At 43.6% G+C, this 18,476-nt stretch overlaps 1 protein-coding gene across 1 annotated transcript in view; it reads right to left on the bottom strand.

Annotated features, from left to right (window-relative positions):
• The window catches only part of igf1ra (insulin-like growth factor 1a receptor), a 94,369-nt gene that overhangs the window by 33,245 nt on the left and 42,648 nt on the right, over positions 1 to 18,476 (bottom strand). The window lies entirely within an intron of this gene.

Raw genomic sequence — 18,476 nt, forward strand, 5'->3', positions numbered from 1 at the left:
ACATTTGACAGATTGTGCATCCTTACAGTTTGTCAGATTTATTGAGCACAGCTTAGAAAATGACCAGTCATATATCAGCCTGCAGCTGTAGAGAGCAAGTCTTTCTGAAGCCAAACTCTGACACGGAATAGACAAAAGTTACTCATTCAGGTAATTAGATGGAAATTAGGTCAGTGCTTGTTTTGTAGATTTACCAACTACTCCTGATCTCATCGGCTTTACACTCAGATTAACAGTGACGAAGATGAAATAGGTGAATGGGAGGCATCTTCTGTTTTCAATGCTCAAAAGCATTTTTACTGTTGCCTATTTATAGAGAGGCACTTCTGCAAAAGCAGATGTAAAAGGGAGAAAGCAGATGATTTCCCACTGCTAACTAATCTTGAGACACTGCAGGCAGGGGTGTCCTAGTTTCAGACGAGTCCACTCCATAGAAAAAGCACCTGGAGTGTGTATGTGTGTGTGTGTGTGTGTGTGTGTGTGTGTGTGTGTCTGCCCTTGTATGAATGATTGTGAAAGGCCTGGTGACAAGGTGCTTTCTGCTAATGATTGTTCACTGTTTGAGGAGCCTCTGTCTAGATAAAGAGCTGCCCTGGGAAAGTCTGAGTCAGAGTTTCAGGTTTCTTTTGGGAAATGTTTCACAGATAAGCAATCGATTATAGTTTATTTGAAAGCTCTTTTTGCATATTAGAAACTGTGCAGGCAGCAAAGACCTGCCTCCCCTGCACCCTTGTGTTGTTTGTGTATTACTGCCTTAAGTGTTTACTATTTATTGTTATGCTCTTTGTTATTCCTGCAAGACAAATTTCCACACAGGGGCAATAAAGCTGAACTGAACTACACTGAACTGAACTGAAATAAGAGGCACAGCACTCCTGGTTCCTTAGCAACCGCCTCCTGGTGTAAAGCCAGAGCTAGAAGAAAATGTGCATGCACACACAACCATACACGCTCAGACAAAAGTACACGAAAACACACATTCTACCACTCTCTTTCACATGTATTATTATAATGTGCAAGACCGTCACACTACACGTATTACTACACTGTCATGAGTGTCAATAATTCCGCCGTCAGCCATAACAGATGCATCTACAGGAGTGCACATGATGAAAAATGAGTGTGCATGTGTGTGTGACGTGTGCACATGTGAGTTGGTATGTGTGTGCCAGATAGCGGAGAGGAAAAGGAGCTCCGCTTGTTTATTTGCTTTTAAATTAAACACGGGTGTCGGAGCATCGCTGGTTCGCTTTGTGAATCAGTCAAGAAAATGAAGCCGGCTGCTGAGCTAATCTCTTGATGAATATTTCATGTTGCTTTACAAAAACATCTGTGTAGGTTAAGAACGTGACGGTGCACTACAGTAATGCTGCAGAGCAAACACACACACACTCCCACGGTGCCAGCTCCAGTTTCGCTCCACGAGGGAAGGGGAATGATCGTTCCCACTCCTGACAAGTCTCCCAAATACTTGCCATTCTTTCTCACATTCAGTCAAATCTAATAGGGCAGGAGAGGTGAAATGGGCGGTTTGGAAAATTTCTTCAGGATTCTATGACAAAAGAAAAAACAAAAGAGTATTTCCTTAAAAGAAAATCTCATTCACTAGACCTGATACAGTATCTTTACGTTCAATACACTGCAGCACCTCAGGAATTTCCAACAACACTCTCCTGATAAGACAGGCCTTGAGATTACGCAGCAGTTACTGCAGTAAGAGTGTTTTCATAATGTAGAGTATTTAGCTCTATGGCCTCTCCTGTGCTCTACGTACACACTCTGCCACACCGGGAGTTGACCGGCTCTGCGGTACCTCATGAATAGTGTATCTAACTATTCTGGATCTGCTCCAAAACAAACGGCAACGATCTTTTTTTAAAACTACAGCGTCAAACGCCAAGACACACAGCTTCTCACATGACAGCTGTGATTTGATTGGAAATATGATGCTCACATTAGAGTGTTTAAAGCGGGCAGATCAGTGTTGCACATTTGCAGGGTGAGGAAAAAAAAAAGAAGAAGAAGAGAGAGGAACATCAGGGAGGCTTCATTTTCTTGGAATCCGACCAAAAGGGGGCAGCCAAGGCAAACTCTAATGAGCCTTATTGGAGGAGGTCCCTTCCTCTCCCGCATCATTTTAACAGATTCCTCAATGGAGAGAAATTCCAAACATGCATACCTTCCGCCAGAAGAAAGCGGAGGGAGGGGGAGTCGCTGCCTTAAATCCATATAAGTCGACCCGGTTTCACTGTGTGACCAAACAACCCGTGGTATCAAGGATACAATCCTCTATTTATAGATGCTCCTAATGCGGCCCTATTTCCACGCTGCTGCTCTCTACACATAGCTATGCAGGGCATTGTAGGTTTCCACTACTTCAAAGGAAAGGGACTACTTAACAAGGGGCTCCTCTTAAGATAAGACGTCATCATCCTTGCAGTCTCCTTATGGGATGTTTGATATGAGCAGGAATAAATCAGAAGCATCAGCAGGCTGGGATTTGACCTTATGTAAGTACACAATGTGTCACATGAAGTAACTGTTGCAGGGAACAAACTGCAGAGACAAAAACTTTGTCAATGCTCTGAGGCTGTGGAGTCAAATAAGTCAAACGGCTGGGAGTGGGGGTGGGGAGGTTTATGATGTTGTTCCTCTCATACAGTAGTTACACAACCCCCCTCCCCTCCTGCTCTCTCCCTAAGCAGTCAGGTCAGACACCATAGCCAACCACCGGCCTGCCTCTGCTGCTCACCAGAGCACTGCGACACGTGGAGTGGCCAGGTCCATTTCATCAATAGTAAGCGAGGCGACAGTCAGCACTGAGGAGTCTCCTTCTAAGCAGCTCGTGCATCCCCTACAACCGCCATTAAATACGGCAGCAGCGCGAGGGGAGAGGCACCGGCGACAGCGCTGAGAGAGACAGACAAGCACTGTGCACTGTTTGTTTCTTGTTCTAAAGGTGTCCTCCAGTCTCTGGACTATGCGAGGAATCCGCAGAATGTGTCAGGCCGCAGAGGATTCAAGGGGGGGAATGTTAATCCCTTGTTCCGCTGCAGCAACACAATAATAATTTCAGGAATTACTACAGAAACCTGAGATGAGGAGGCTATTTTGGCAACAAACATGATCATGGAGGTGAAATGAGAGATAAGAAAAGAGGAACATGAAGCTGAAAATAAAATAACACGCGAGGATATAAGTTCTGGTCTTGCACAAAAAAAATGAGACTGCAGTAAAGCAGAAGAGGTGGCAAACATCAAATCCATTTCTCTGTCAGGCTGGCCTTGCCTTCTTAAAGCGCAGCATGCAAGTGGGGTTCAGGGTCATGTGACACAGGGCCCATCGAGCATGCCTTACCCTTCCTCTTTCCCCATAGTCTGTATCAAAAAAAAAGCTGCTTCAATCTGATAACAACATGGCTAGATTTCAACACTGTCCGTCTGGAGAAGGTTGTGTGGTGTGTGTCTGTGTGTGTGTGTGTGTGTAGCAGGAGGATGGGTGAAGGGGTTCAAAGTTGCATTCTCAAAAAAAAAAAAAAGGAGCATTACTTTATTGTATAAGGACGCTGGTGCTTGAGAGCAAGAGGATTGCAGTGCAGCAGCGCTCCTCATCTGAATGCGAGTCATGTCCCGTTTGCTAGAGAGCACGCTGTGTAAGTGACTACTACACTGTTTACATTGGGAGGCTGGTGACACGTTTACTGCCAGCAGGACACTGCCCCGTCTGAGGATGAAGTATAGTGTGCAAACATATGGAATTTGGTAAACTGGTGTGATTTTCCCGAACCAATGCCAAGGTGTCAGCCCAAGTGAAAACATAAAAACGATCTGATTAAAGATTAAACAGTGTATTCTTCCCGAGATATCAAAGCACAGTGCGTTTTCCCTGCGTCACTAAAGATAAGTAGGAAGCGTGACAGACAGTTGGGAAATCATTCATTATTCACAGTGGGGCTCGAGGGGAGGGACGACAGGGAGGAGGGTGTCTGGGAAGAGGAGGGTGGGGGTTAAACTGGGAGCGATCGGCTGGACCAATAGCAGGTGGGCAGGGGAGGTTCTAATCCCGATGATTGACATGTTATTGAGTCTGGAGCAGAGATGGTAAACAAGTCCTCTCTTGAGCAGGCATTCGGAGGGGGGAGTCGTAACCATAGTGATTAAGCACGGCTTTTCCACAGATTTCGGAGAAACCATAAGTTAAGGGAAAACCATAGCTTATTCAACAACAAGCCTTACTCAGATTATTCCCGTAAATAGTGCTGACTCTGAGCTGGAACGTCAGCTAAATAACAAAACATGACTGGGAAGCTCAGATGAAAATGAAAGGTAGTCTGCAGACAGTAACACACGTCAGCTGAGTGTTAATCAAAAGCAAGTTTTATTTTTCTTGGTCTAAAAAGGGCATTAGAACATTTAAAGACCTAAACATAGATGGATTTTTTTGCAAACCTCTCCTAACTGTCTTTACAGTTTAACCTCCCTAAAACCTATCATTTTCAGTATTTCCAGATTTGAGATTTTGTCAGGAAAATTGCTCCAGAGTTTCCAAGACTCCCTTTCCAAATGCACCTTGACACCAATTTAGAAATGAATGTCAACAATAAGGGAGCCGTGTCGGCACTTGATAAAGTTATTGCAAGTCTCTCTTCCTCATCCACTAACACAACTAGACAATACTGGGGAGTAGACTTAGACCAGTGTGGCGTGATGCCTATCCAGGTGTGCCATGAGATCTTGTGATAACCACACATAATTGTTGCAATCATGTCATATCATTCATATCGACTGTATCAGTATGTTGTGTACCCATTTCCTAATATAGAGGCAAACTCTGGCTAAAAATGTCATTTAATTTAAAAAACCTTCACGGGGAACCTATTTGTCGCCGTTTACACGTAGGAATTATAAGTGTGTGACACATCAAAAGCCTGATTGGCAGCCAGTGTGAGGGATGATAACAATAAAAAGGAGAAAGCCATGAGTGGGACAATGGATCGCTTTATTGTACGAAGCAAATTACAAGCAAGCACCAGCGAACACCACCTACCACTAAAAGAGTAGACAGTATCATGGCAGCTACCTGTCTTTTTTTTCTTATTTTTATTGTCTTATGTCGTGATAAGAGTGATAAAGCACGTTACAGAAGCTGTTGTGCACAGATATAAATACAGGTGTGCCTTGAGATTTTGGCATCGCATATATTCGACTAAAGTCAGATTAGCAAAGATAAAGCCAGACACAGATCCTACGTGTGACAGATGTAGCCAGGCACCAGCCACACTGCTACAGATGTTCTGCTTGCTTTGTCGAAATCTATCTTTACCTCTCTGTCAATAGTGTTGGGCTCTGTAATCAGCCCGTGCCCACTCATTGCACTTTTTGGCCTCTCCCCAAAAAGCACAAAACTTTCAAATCTTCACCAGGGTGCCCTCGCCTTTTCTACTTTAATAGCTAGATCATACAATCTCCCACCTACTCATGACATCGAGGTACATGACTTGATGAGCTTTATTCATCTTGAGAAAATAAGATATTTGAGGGACGGCAAGCGAGAGAAATTTCAGCTAATCTAGGAAACATTTATTTCCCTCTTTTGGTTTTGTTTAAGTTTAAGCTGTTATTACTTCTATTTATATATTTAGAATTCATTTTTGTATGTATGTTATGTATATTATTGTATTATAATAATTATTTTATTTAGATATATTTATATTTTATTTTTACAGGTGTGTGTGTCTTTACATATATAAATAAAACCTTATTTATTATAGCATTATGATGGATGTTGCAAACTAAATCTCATACTTGTACAATGACAACAAAGGTCATACTCTGCTGTGACTGCATGATTTTAAAGGAGGTTATTATAGTAGCTGTAGTTAAGTGTCAATCACACCGCCTGTCCTTGCTCCACAATGTAAACGGGCCCATAGCTCCATTAGGACATGATTAAATTTATCTCTACATCACCTCCATTTACCCAAGTATTCACTCTGCTGCACACTACAATAATCCACTGCACTGTGGGGATGCAAAGCCTCCCACTCTGCACAGAGTCAGGGCCGCTGAGCTCAGGTTACCAGAGCTGAGAGCAGACAGTAAGGTAGCAGAACAGGAGCACAGTAGCAGACGGAAGGCCTATCAGGGGTTGCTGCAGCCCGGATCGCAGGCCGACCCCCCAGTTCCCTGAGCTCCATCAGGCCACATCCTCATCCGGCAACCCGATCCTCCCTCGGAGCCCCCAGTGGATCACTACAGACACTTGTTTAAACCACATCAGCCCAGACGGCCAGAGAGAGGATGCTTCCTCCGCTCACAGCCAAAGGCAAACCGCATCAGAGATTCCAGCGCTGTCTTGCCGCTGCAGCAATAGAGTCTCAAGTGTTGGGATGGACTGGTCTAATCTAAAGTGGTGTTTTCCACCTTTTCAGACGGAACGTGTCTGGCTGTGCGTGTTCGGCAAGATCGACCTTTCTGCTGATCAGAGTTTTGTTTTTTTTTTCAGGAGGGGGAACACTAGTGCACAGCGTCATGATGTGATTTTCTCATGCAGACAGCTGGCTCAGGAAAGCTTGGCTAAATCTCTGTTCAGTCCTGCGCACAAAGGTGTGTGTGTGAGCCCACTCCTCCCCGTCCCAGTGTTTCTGGGTCTCTTCCACTCCCATGCCCACTAAAGACCAGCAATGTGTTTTTCACAAAACTATGTGCTGGTCTGTGAGGTTCAGGCATGCGTGGCATTTCCCCTCACTCGCATTCAGTCACAACAACATCGCTTCCTTCTACCCTCAGGCTTCGGCCCAACTCTGCAGCTGCTGTTGTTGTTGTTGTTGTTATTGTTGCCGATTGCACTTACTAACAGGATGCAGGTATGCAACTCTGTCACACGTGAAAACACTCTGTGTTCTAGCACTTAAGTGGTAGATGATGGTCTAAAAGCTATTAAAGACACATTAAAACAGTAGGAAAGTGACTCTTTTCCCAAAACAATGACAAATACAGTGTACGTGAATAATCAGATATTATTTGCTATACTTTATTGCAAGTAACTAAGTATTAGCCACAAGCTCTAATTCTAGTTAACAAAAAATTTAACATGGTAGATAGGGACACTAATAGGCTATTACCAAAAAACTACTGAGATATCTGAACATCATGTAATCCATGTACAGCTGAGCAAGTTGGGCAATTATTTGGTTCGGTCATTAAAGGAAAACAAATTGGCATCTATTCTAATATTGCTGCAATACTGTGTCATTTTTCAGACAAATATTTTGAATATTTGCCAGTTCCAACTTCTCAAAATTTCTAATTTGATGTCATCTGGTCAGATAAAACAAGCAATTTAAAGAAGCTGCCTTGGTCTCTAAGAAACTGTAGTGAGCATTTTCACTATTGTGTAACATTTTTTGTAACAGTCCAGAAAAAACCCTGCAGATTAATCAATAACAAAAACAGCTGCTCCCAATTCATGTACAGAAAGATGAAGAAAAATATTTGGCATGACGGTTTATAAGAGAGTGCAATTTAACACGCCGAAGTCCCTTTAAAAAAGAGCTACATCATGGGGAATCCAAATGTGTAGACATGATCAGTGGGGTCAAACCCTTCAAAGACCCCATAGCTGAGCCCAGGCCAAAGCTGAACCTCTGAATCCCTGAAGGCCAGACATCTATTTAGACCCAAAGTCCCAGAGTCCCAGTTCATCCCTCGACAGAAGCACCCCTAGAGTCATATTTGCAGGACGAAGACGGGCCTGTGGCGATCTCCCTCATTTGATCCAGCAACTATCCAACTTCCGCTGAGGACTCACTCACAGTGACTGTCATTACTTGGATGGTTTTGAAAAACAAGTCCACTGCGCAATCATACAAATGTAACAAACAGAATAATTTCTGATCCATCTTGAACAACATGTCTGAGTCAGGTATTATCACAGAGACGCCTGCTCTGTGGCTGTTGTTACCCAATGAATGGCAAGTAAGTGCATCACCTGCCGCATTTCCGATGCTAAAATCAGTGTGACCGTCAATCCATTCAGCAGGGGCAAATCAAAATACCGCCAGTCTAATGTTTGTTGTTTTCTCCCCTCTCGATAATGACATTCACAGAAATCAGTTGCAGGCGCCGAAGGTGACAAGCTGCATAGCTAAGTAAGATGCAAAGATAGGCATTAGTATGGGAAATGCAACTTCGGGGAGAATTCAGGCAATGTTTTGGTTTTTTTTTTCCCCTCACAGATTCTGAGGTGTTTCCTCTCACTAAAAGTGGCTTCTAAAAATACCTGACTTCCCAGATCTGCTTCATTAAATACAGTGTGTTTCCTGGCAGTGCTGTGCTGGCTGGCTGCAGAGATGTGTTGGCTGACTGTTTTGCGAGCTGGGTGACTGGTAGGGGTTAGCGAGAGCGTGTCAAGCCCTCACATCCCTGCAGCCTCGTACACATCACGCTCTAATCCCTCTTGTCAATGTACAGGAGACACCCATGAAGACAATCGCTACAGAGCTTGGATACTTGTTTAAACTGTACATGGTATCCATCAAACACAAGCTTTACTATGCAACACAGGGGAGAAACATAACAAACTGTACACATAAAATGAGCAACTTAATGCTTCATTTGGCTCAGGTGCTGGATGTTTGCAGGCTCAGTCTAACACCTGGCTGTGTACCCACCTGTCCCCAGACAGGCAGCTACCCAGAGAGAACCTCCAGCCATATGGGCTGATGTTGATTCTCAAACTCCACAGCACTTTAATAAACGCCTTGTTTTGTTTTTTTTTAAACTGTGACTGAAATGTCGCAAGCAACCAGTTTGTGTAACATTTTTACTCCATACCCAAACTTGGTTCAGCCTATCATCATCAGAGCATCAGAATAGTAGTGGCTCCGGTGCCAAGGCCTATTTCTGTAGATGACCATCTGCAGCTTTGCGGCACACGGTGCCCAGACTTCGTCCTGGCACGCCGTCCGGCATACATTCTCCCTGCTGGCACGACGTCTGGATTCAAAATGACACATCTTCATTTCACATCGACTTCAAGGAGGCCCTAATCCTCATTAAGCATAGCAACATTTGCCTTGAGCTAAAAAAGCTGATGGGGATAAGTTTGTGTTCATTGCGAACATTCCTACCAGGTTAAAATGGAGTGCTTTGCAAACACTGTGAAGGCCATTAGTCGATTACTGAGCTGATAGCCAGTGGACTGTAAATCCTGAAATTACTGTTCAGTTTATGTGTGTGTGTGTGTGTGTGTGTGTGTGTGTGTAAGGATTGGTGTTTGTTAGCATGTGTGTGTGTGCATGGGGGGTCATATTTAGGACCATGCAACCCAACTGTATACCTAGGCTACATTGCAGTCTCTGTCTGTATGTCTGACTGCAGTCTTGTCTTTGAGATGACAGTGGCTGGTTGCTGGCACACGCAGACAGACTGCGGTGAAATGCCGTTGCTCAGCCCATTTCTCCAGTGCATCTCCCTCCTCTCTCTGGGATATACGCCTCAGTGTCTGCCACCTCAGTGGAGCCTGACGTTCTGTACAGTCCTATTAGCCACTTCAAATATGACATCTGGATTTAGGGTTTCCTTTTTCCTCCACTTAATTTCATTTTCACAGTGAGTTTCTTGAGGGTACACACAGTATCCTTTTTGTGAGGCTGCTCTCGTTCTTTAAAAAGGACAAGCTGCGGGTTCAGCAGGGACAGTTGTGCCCAGAGTTAACATCTGTTACGACGGGACACTGAGACTATTCTCTCCAACTGGAGAGCCTTGCGCTGAGACTTTAGGCTCGTCCTTTCAAGTGTAATGGTCTGATAAGATACCACAGTCCCAGATGGTATCACAGTGAAATGGTAATGCATTGATCCGGTATCTGTGTGATATAAAGCTTTATTGTGCATAAATGAGGCATGTCAGAGGTTTCGTTTTTCCTATTAATCAAATTTTTATAGTTGTTTATATGATTGAGTACTGATTAGTATCAAATAGGGGTTGGACTAGACAAGCATGTTGCTTCTTTGTTCTCCATTTCAGACATGAACTGCTGAAATGAATTGCTTATTTAAAGTCTGTTTTTTAGGTTGATATATTTAAATTTTTATTGTATGAAATAAAGTACATTCAATTCAATTAACGCAACAAAAGGTATCCCCTGACACTTTCATATAGAGCAGGTCTGCAACATTCTCTTTACAATCCTCGTGCTTGTTTTGCCAATTTCCTATCTGCTCAGGGAGTTAAAAGCTTGCAGGTTGCAGGTACTTCACGGACAACTGAACAACACACAAGAATAAAAGGCACTTACTGCTGACTTTGTGTCATGTTTGCACACTGATAAGACCAAAGAGGACCAATGATGGGAAATGTTTGGCAGCATTTAACAACGCGCTGCTTTCCACTTGATCCTTCACATCAAAGACTGTGCCTGAATACCAAAAGCAGGGGCTGTATTTCCTTAAACATCTCCTTTGTTCCGAGCGGTTGAAGGTGACAAACAGCCGGTGTGGGTTACCGTATAAATATAAAGGCACCAATTACATGAAAAAGCCATTACAGTGCAGTAAACAGTAAACTCCGCATTAACAACAGCACCATATATGGCTGTAGCAAAAAGCCTGTGCAGTAAAAAAACGTCACTGTTTACAAGTCTCTGTACAAATTGGGGGGGGGGGGGGGGGTTACGTCACTTTCGGTAAGTTTCTCTCACACACTCAGTGCAGACACAGCTCCTCAGCTTCGACCTAAGTTGGGGTGTTAATCAGATTTTACCATGACGCAAGTCTAACGTTCACTTCTGATTTCAAACACAAGCGGTGCAGTCATGATAGAGTGGAAACCATGGGAATGACAGACTGCAGTCTCCTATCTAATCTCTACCATATTTAGTTTAGGGACACGGTTTCGGTTGCAAATCAGCCAGAGTATCAACTACAGAGAGCTGGGCTCATGAGCATGGGGGACTGGGAGCAGGGCGTTTGGCTATGTGGGCCCAGGACAGGCACAGGGGTCAAAGGTCAGAGGCTAGAGGCCAAAGGACAAAGGACAAAGATGGGGCAGACTATGGATAAAGCCGGCTCAGGCCTTACTGTACCAACCACAGAGGAGGGCAGTCGATGTGGATGGAGCAGGACAGCTGACAGGCCTTAAACAGTCCCCAGCCCACACTTCCTATTGGCTGCCAGTGACATCATGGTTCTATCCCCATATTTCACCTCCTCTTTTCAGGGTGGGTGGAGAATTCAGTTCTTCCTCCTCCTCCTCTCCTTCTCTCTACTCAACCAGGCCGTTTCTCTCTCTGTCTCTCCATCACACACACAAACATTCGGCTTCATGTGCCCCTTTTAGGGACCTCAGCAGCTTACATGGCCACTCTTGTTCAGGAGGAGGGAAGAGAGAGGGAAGGAAGGAGCAAAAAAACAAAAGAAGAACGAAACTATAACACACACACGCACAATATAAACATATCTCACATATACTATGATTTCTTTCAGGCTCCAAAACTCAAGCAGGACTTCCTTAATTAACACAAGCCAAGTGAGGAGTTTTGGTTGGCGCATCACGCTATTATTGTGAAAGCCTAGGTTTGACATTTTCACAAGCAGACAGCTCACTAAATTACCAGCTGGGCTGCACTGTGATATGTCTCCAGTAATGAAACAAAAGGATGCTCACGGGGAAGGAGAGAAAGACACACAGAGAGAAAAAAAAAGGAGGCACATTGAGAAATAATTGCTTAATATATAAAAGATGTGCTGGAGGAAAAAGAGAAATTAGACCATCTATTTATATAATGTATTGAAACAGACGTGTAGTGAAGAGATGTGCCTGTTTGGGGAGGTCTTAATCACCGGGATCGATCCCTGCGCCAGACAGGTGCTCCATGTCTGATGAGGGTGGAGGCAAAAAGGATGGAGGGAGGGTGACAGAAGTGTGTGTAAGTCAGCCAGTCAGCTGACATTCCTCCGCTCTGCCACGGCCAGACACAGTGTTCAGTCCAGGAGGATCACATCCCTCCACGAGAGATTAGCTCTTAGTCGGATTAAGGAGGAGTCAGTGCACGTAGGAGAGGTGAAATGTCATTGTAGCGCCGCGGGAGGAATGAAGGGGGTTGCAGTGGGGAATATGGATGGGGCAGATGGAGAAGGAGTCTGCCTGGACGTTAAACCACCTACAGTCCATGCCAGCATGACATAGCTCAATAGCTCCAAACCCCTTCCCATCTAGCATGTCCCACTACAAAGATAATCCACAAAGTTGCAGCCTCATCATTACAAAACTCCACAAGTGTGAACATACAGTAAAACTGGAGCATTCAAAGGATAACACAGAGGGCAGAGAGGACAGATGCCAGCACAGAGGCAGGGAAATGGGCACAGAGAACAAGCCGGCCTCCAACCACAGGAAGTGCTAAGCCCCCACCGTGTCAAACATAAGACTTCAAGAAATGATTGAAACAAAATACCCATACTTTCTCCCCCAAACAAACAATGGCTTCCATTGTGAAATGCTGTGGCACACTCACAGTCAGGGGAGACATAAAGACACAGTTTGAAAACAGTGGGCCGTATCCCCCCTCCTCACTCTCTCTGCTCTCAAGGCCACGGACAACTTTCTCCTTCAGTTGGGACATAGACGGGGGGCAACGAAACACCGCGGCCCACTTTGGAGCCCCCCGCTCAGAAAAATATGCCTTTGTCTTCCTGTCATTGCAGACCTCACACAGCTTAACGGACCGGGCTGCAACAGTATTAGAGCGCCAACAGGGGGCCTGAGCCATGGGAGAAAGGCACGCTGCACTGCAGACATGTTACACACATCCACTGGGAACGTAAACACAAGTCTGGGGAGCCGTTTTTTTTCCATTGTTTTGACCCAAAACCTGTTGTAGCTCGTGCATTGTTGTCGATGAATAAGCAAAGTGAGCAATGTCAGTCTTAAAATGGATGAGCACAGCAATACACACAGTAGATTGACACTGAACACGAAGGTTCTTCTTCTACATTTATTCTGCACGCAAAGAAAACACATCTAATGTGCAGCATATGCACCACAACATGCTTCAAATGATTTTCACACTCTCATCCTCATAAAAATACTTCAGACGTATTATCATTCCTCCAGCTCTCTTTCATTCAGCCTGAGGGTTTCCCCAAATAAATCACTTTACACCAGTTTTATGCCTTTCTGAAGAAATCACTCCGTTCCTCCGACATACGTGTGGGAACCTGCGGAAAGAGGACACTGCACCAAGCACACACACTGCGTCCCCCTGGAAGGGTGGCTTCTATATTTACTTGAGAACTACTGTATCCCCAGATGCAGTAATTTGTTGCAGTTATTTCATAAATGTCTTGTTAACTATTATTGGTCTGAAAGCCACCAAATTGCACATCATAAACTGTAACAAATGGAGGGCTTGAGGCTATATTTACTGTTCCATGGTAGCACTGCTGCAGCTCTGGAACTGGTACAGAAAATTTTCACTACGCCTAGTAACAGAGGATACATGCATTTCTAGAATTTAACTGCACCAAAAGCCACGAGGATGACAATACAAAGACCCCTCTGTAACATCTGGATTCTTAAAACATTATTATATTAACTGCGTGACATGAACTGGTGTTAAATATTGCCCGAGCCAGAATGTGCTCCGAGTTACACATTATCTAGTCTGTACGTCTGAACAATAAGACGCTGACAAGTGGCCAGAGAGAGAGGAGGATCCACACCTGCTAGATCAGTGATTTCCTCCAGAATGCACTTAGACAAACATGAATGTGCACACACTCGCATACTTTCGAACAGCCGGTGCTGGGCCGGCTGGTTACAGACAGCCAGGGGACGGATAGCTGGCTGAGAGAGGGAATGGGAGCATGCTGCTCAATCAATGAGCCATCAATCACACGCACACACACACACACACACACACACACACATACACTAACACACACAGCGAGACGGAGCAAACACAGGAAACAGGAGACTATATCCTACCACTCAAAAGGAAGCCATCAAAGTGCTGGCTCTGGCTCCAGGCCTTTTTCCACGGCCAAATTTCCAAGCATTGCTTTGTCTTGTGGTGGTTTGATTAGAGCTACTATTACTCCACCCTGACCCCTCTCAGAGGAGTTGTGTGTGTGTGTGTGTTTATGTGTGTGTGTGTGTGTGTGTGTGTGTGTGTGTCCTACACAGTCTGTTGCTATCCTAACTAGCCCACTGCTGCGGGGTCTCACTGTACTCTGCTGAGGTCTCAGACAGTAGCAAATGGTTGTGAAAAGGCTGGTAAGGGGGAGGCAGCAATCACATAGTAGTGCACCTTTGTTGTCTATTTGGTACCTGAAGGATTTCGAGAGTGAGCACGTAAGCACAATACAAGTGAGCACCAATATATCTACTGATCATTAATGAGTAAGCTGTTGATTCTTTCATAGCACTTTATTTTAAAGGTCCATATTTTCACAATAATTTCCAAATAACTTTCATAAAGTTTTCTGGTAAGAACTTTTCTATTTGTCCTAATAATATAGAAAATAGAGATTATGTTCAACTGGAACACTTCCAATATTATAATATATATTATATATATAATATTTATTATTATAATTGGAAGTTTTTTTTTGTTTGTTTGTTTGTTTTGTTTCGTCTTTCATTCTATGTGATTTTATGTGTGGACCCCACATATGTGCGCAGCTGCTAATGGGGATCCAAATAAAATAAACAAAATAAACAATCAATTACTGGTTTGACCAGAGAGTCTTTTAGTCAGAGCATTGCAGTTTGGCTAAAAAAAATGAAATCTATCGACAATTAATTCAACATATATGAAGAATAACAATTTCCAATAATGACTTAACATTCAATGAATGCTGCTTTAGGGACACTCCTATGTCCCTATAATTGTACCACATTATACAGTTCTTTCCAGAACACTTCCTAGATAATTAGGAAATTCCAGTCGCATAACATAAAGTATTCACATTTCTCTTGTGCCAGTTCATTGATAAATCATTTGTATGGTCTATAAAAGATCGAGAAATTAAAAATTTCCATCACAAATTATGCAAGGGGACATCTTTAAATCACTTGTTTTCTTCCACTAAAGGAAACATGTGCAATTTAAACACACATTAAAAAAAACTAGAATTAAAGACTATACATGCACAAAATATTCTGTTTTTTGCCATTATTCTAAAAAAGACAATATTCAAACTAAGGTGTTTACTAGGGATGGGGAAAAAAATCGATACAGCATAGTATCATGATTTTTTTGTGAGGCAATATCATATTGTCATATGTGTTTTTTTAAGTTATATAAATTATTAATATTACTAATATAATAATAAATAGCAATATATCGCAATATATATTGTTGCAAAACTAAGCATATCGCGACATATTTAAAATCACAAAATGTCGTATAACTAAGTATCGTGATAATATCATATCATGGAGCCTCTGGTGATTCCCACCCCTACTGTTTACAGGGCTGATCAAAACGAATATTCCACTAATATTCCAATTTACAGTACATGCAGCCGTGCATACTCCGATTGAGGTGCCCCAACGTGTCATTTACTATGTCAAAATATGGAAAAGTGGAATGGCTGTCACATGTGCCAGGATTATTTTGAAGTTTTCCTGCAGTGGCAGACTAGTTAGACCATGCGACGACAGGCTCTTTTAACCACCTTCTGGAAAAGGTTGGCACTGCGATATTCGTGCGTATGCAAAAACTTGTTGATATTCAAGTCTTTCACAATGTTTAAAAGTAGGTGTGTTTTTTGTTCCAAGCAGAGATGTGGGCTTTTTGTTGGGGCATGTATCTCCAAATTACAGCCTTGGATGGGGAGTTGGGGAGTTGGTCTGTAAACAACAAATCCATGATGACACAGAGCTGACCGTAAATAGGCAAGAGGCCGTGTAAAAAATTCAGAAGCATATTCCAAATGTGCTGTATACATGTCCAGAGAATGCTATCAAAAGGGGAATAATACCAGCATGTCCCACATCAGAAAATGCTATGTTCGGAATCAGACCTCTTTTGGAATATCCCAATGGACTATGCTGTTTACATAGCCGGTATGAAATTCAGAATATTGTGATATTCGGAATGATAGTGGACTATTAATATGCTTTTAGTTGTACCCAGTGTTGCTTTATAAATGATTCACTGATGATCAAAATTCACTCTGTCAATCTTAATAAACAAATAACTGACAAATACTTTCAGCACTACATCAGAGAGTCAGTGGCAGAGCCAGACAGCCCTCCAGCTGAAAGGCACATTCCACCGTTTCTTTCCAGCCTCATTCTGCCTGCAGGAGCACATTCCTGCTATATGTCAGCAACGCCAGGCACACCTGAAGCATGTTATTACTGCATCGCTTGTCCTCAAGGGGGAAAAAACACAAGTTCACCGAGTTGTCCCGAGAGCAACTGAGCTCACCCAACTCTGTGTATCCCAATATGTCTTGGACGCAGAGCACATCCATCGCATAAACAAGAGTTTGGAGTCGTCTCCAGACTGAGCTGCTTCTTCTCTGTAGCCTGAGGGTGGAGGGTGGAGGGGAAGAGAAGAAGAAGAAGAAGCAGGAAAAGGAGGCCGGCATCATCGCAGGCAGGGATCAGCAGAATTAATGTACATAGTGAGGAGTAAACAACACCAGAGGACGTCCTCGTGTCCCCTGAGCTGCAGTGACAGCATGTCCTCCTGTCTGCACTGTCACTCTGTGTCAGCTCTCATTACCTACAGTGCTACACGAACAGCACTGACTGACTGAGTGACTGACTGGCTAATGGCACCTGCTACCTACTGCTGTATGGATGACAGTTAGGGGGGGATCACCATGACAATGCAGAGGTTGCACTATCCCTGACCTCTCTCACATAGGCTCACTGGCTCTTAAAAATATTAGCCATGGATTAGTAATTGATAATACATAAGAAACCAATTTTCTTTCTTTCTTGATGTGTTAAATATTTATAATTCATAAAGCAGACATTCAGGGACATGCTTTGGATAGCCACCAAACAAAACTAAAAAAAATGACTGCCAATATGGGAACAAGCTAAACCAAACTTTCATCCCCTCCCACAGCCGGTCTCCCTGTGGCAACTCTTGTCTGCCTCGCTGCCTTCACAAAGGTCCTGTCGGCGTATTCACCAACAGCCATAAGTTATTTGGATAGCACTACAGCGCTAGGGGAAATACAAATGAAAGGGTGGAGCAGGCCTGAACATTCAACCCCCCTTTGGTCCCATCATGCATCAAACACAGCTGCACGCCCCTAACTCCCCCCGGAGATCCGAGGACCGTCGTGCCAGCATTGTGTCGGCGGTTTAAGGGTAGACGCAAGTCGGCTAGTGAAGGAAGCGAGGGATCAATACATCTTGGCAGTTCAACGCCTCATGTCACGAGCATCCATGTAATATACTGCCTCGGAGAAGGAGAACACACTCTGTGACCTCAAAGACAACAGAAAGAAGAATGTGACCAGGGGGCCTAAATATTTGCCTTTTCAGAATTCCATACTTTTCCACACAAATATCTTCTCTGTAGATCTGTAGCAGATCTTTCAGACCATATCTGACATCTGAGCACAGTTAGCCAGCCCTTGGAAAACTTGTGGCGGTCACCATAAAGTTATGGGTTCCTTACACAGAAAAGATACACTCCAAATGCAATGACAAACACCGCTTGTGTGATCAATTTATTTTAGAAAGTCTGAATTTCATATTTAAAAAAACAGAGTAGAGGCAACAGTCTGGAAACACAACTATTTTTCCACACTCCCTTTTTTTCTCCATACTTTTCCAAACCTGGAAATGACTAAAATCAAATTCCATACTTTTCCATATGGCGTAGGAACCCTGTGCAACAGTCTGGCTCTGTTTTCTTAAGGGTTAAAACAAAAAATAAAAGAACAGAGTGGACGGAAACGCACTCAAGACTGCTTCGTTACACAATTAACACTAATACTGTCTCTGCTACCAACAGAAAGAAGGTCTCTCAAACTGTTTTGGAAATAAATATGTGAATAAATGTGTATCCGCCAACACCCCCCTCCAAGGGAAGGAAACAACCTGGATATCCCAGAGAAAAAAAAATGTTGTTTGTATTTACTGGAAGACTTAAATGAAATAATAGTGCAAATAAGCCAGTGTGCACTTGCCTGGTGAGCCCCTGGGAAAATAACAGTGGGGTAGATTTCATGGTGTGACTGGGACAATAGGGGGAGCATAAAAATGATGTTTACAGACAATTCACACCTCAGAGATAAACAAATGTGACTCAAAACGCAAGAAAGTCTCTGTTCGCCAGAGCTGGTGAAGACTTTATGGAAGTGTTGAGGTGTGCCTGTTATTCCTCATCCTGACGACTGATCTGCTGTGGCTGCTAAGTGAGCAGCCTCAGGCGGAAGCACAGCCCAAATTGGGCCTTTGTTCCAGACTGCACAGTGTCTCAGCAGAGGCATGAACAAA

This window comes from Epinephelus lanceolatus, chromosome 5, assembly GCF_041903045.1.
Source record: "Epinephelus lanceolatus isolate andai-2023 chromosome 5, ASM4190304v1, whole genome shotgun sequence".
Taxonomy (NCBI): Eukaryota; Metazoa; Chordata; class Actinopteri; order Perciformes; family Serranidae; genus Epinephelus; species Epinephelus lanceolatus.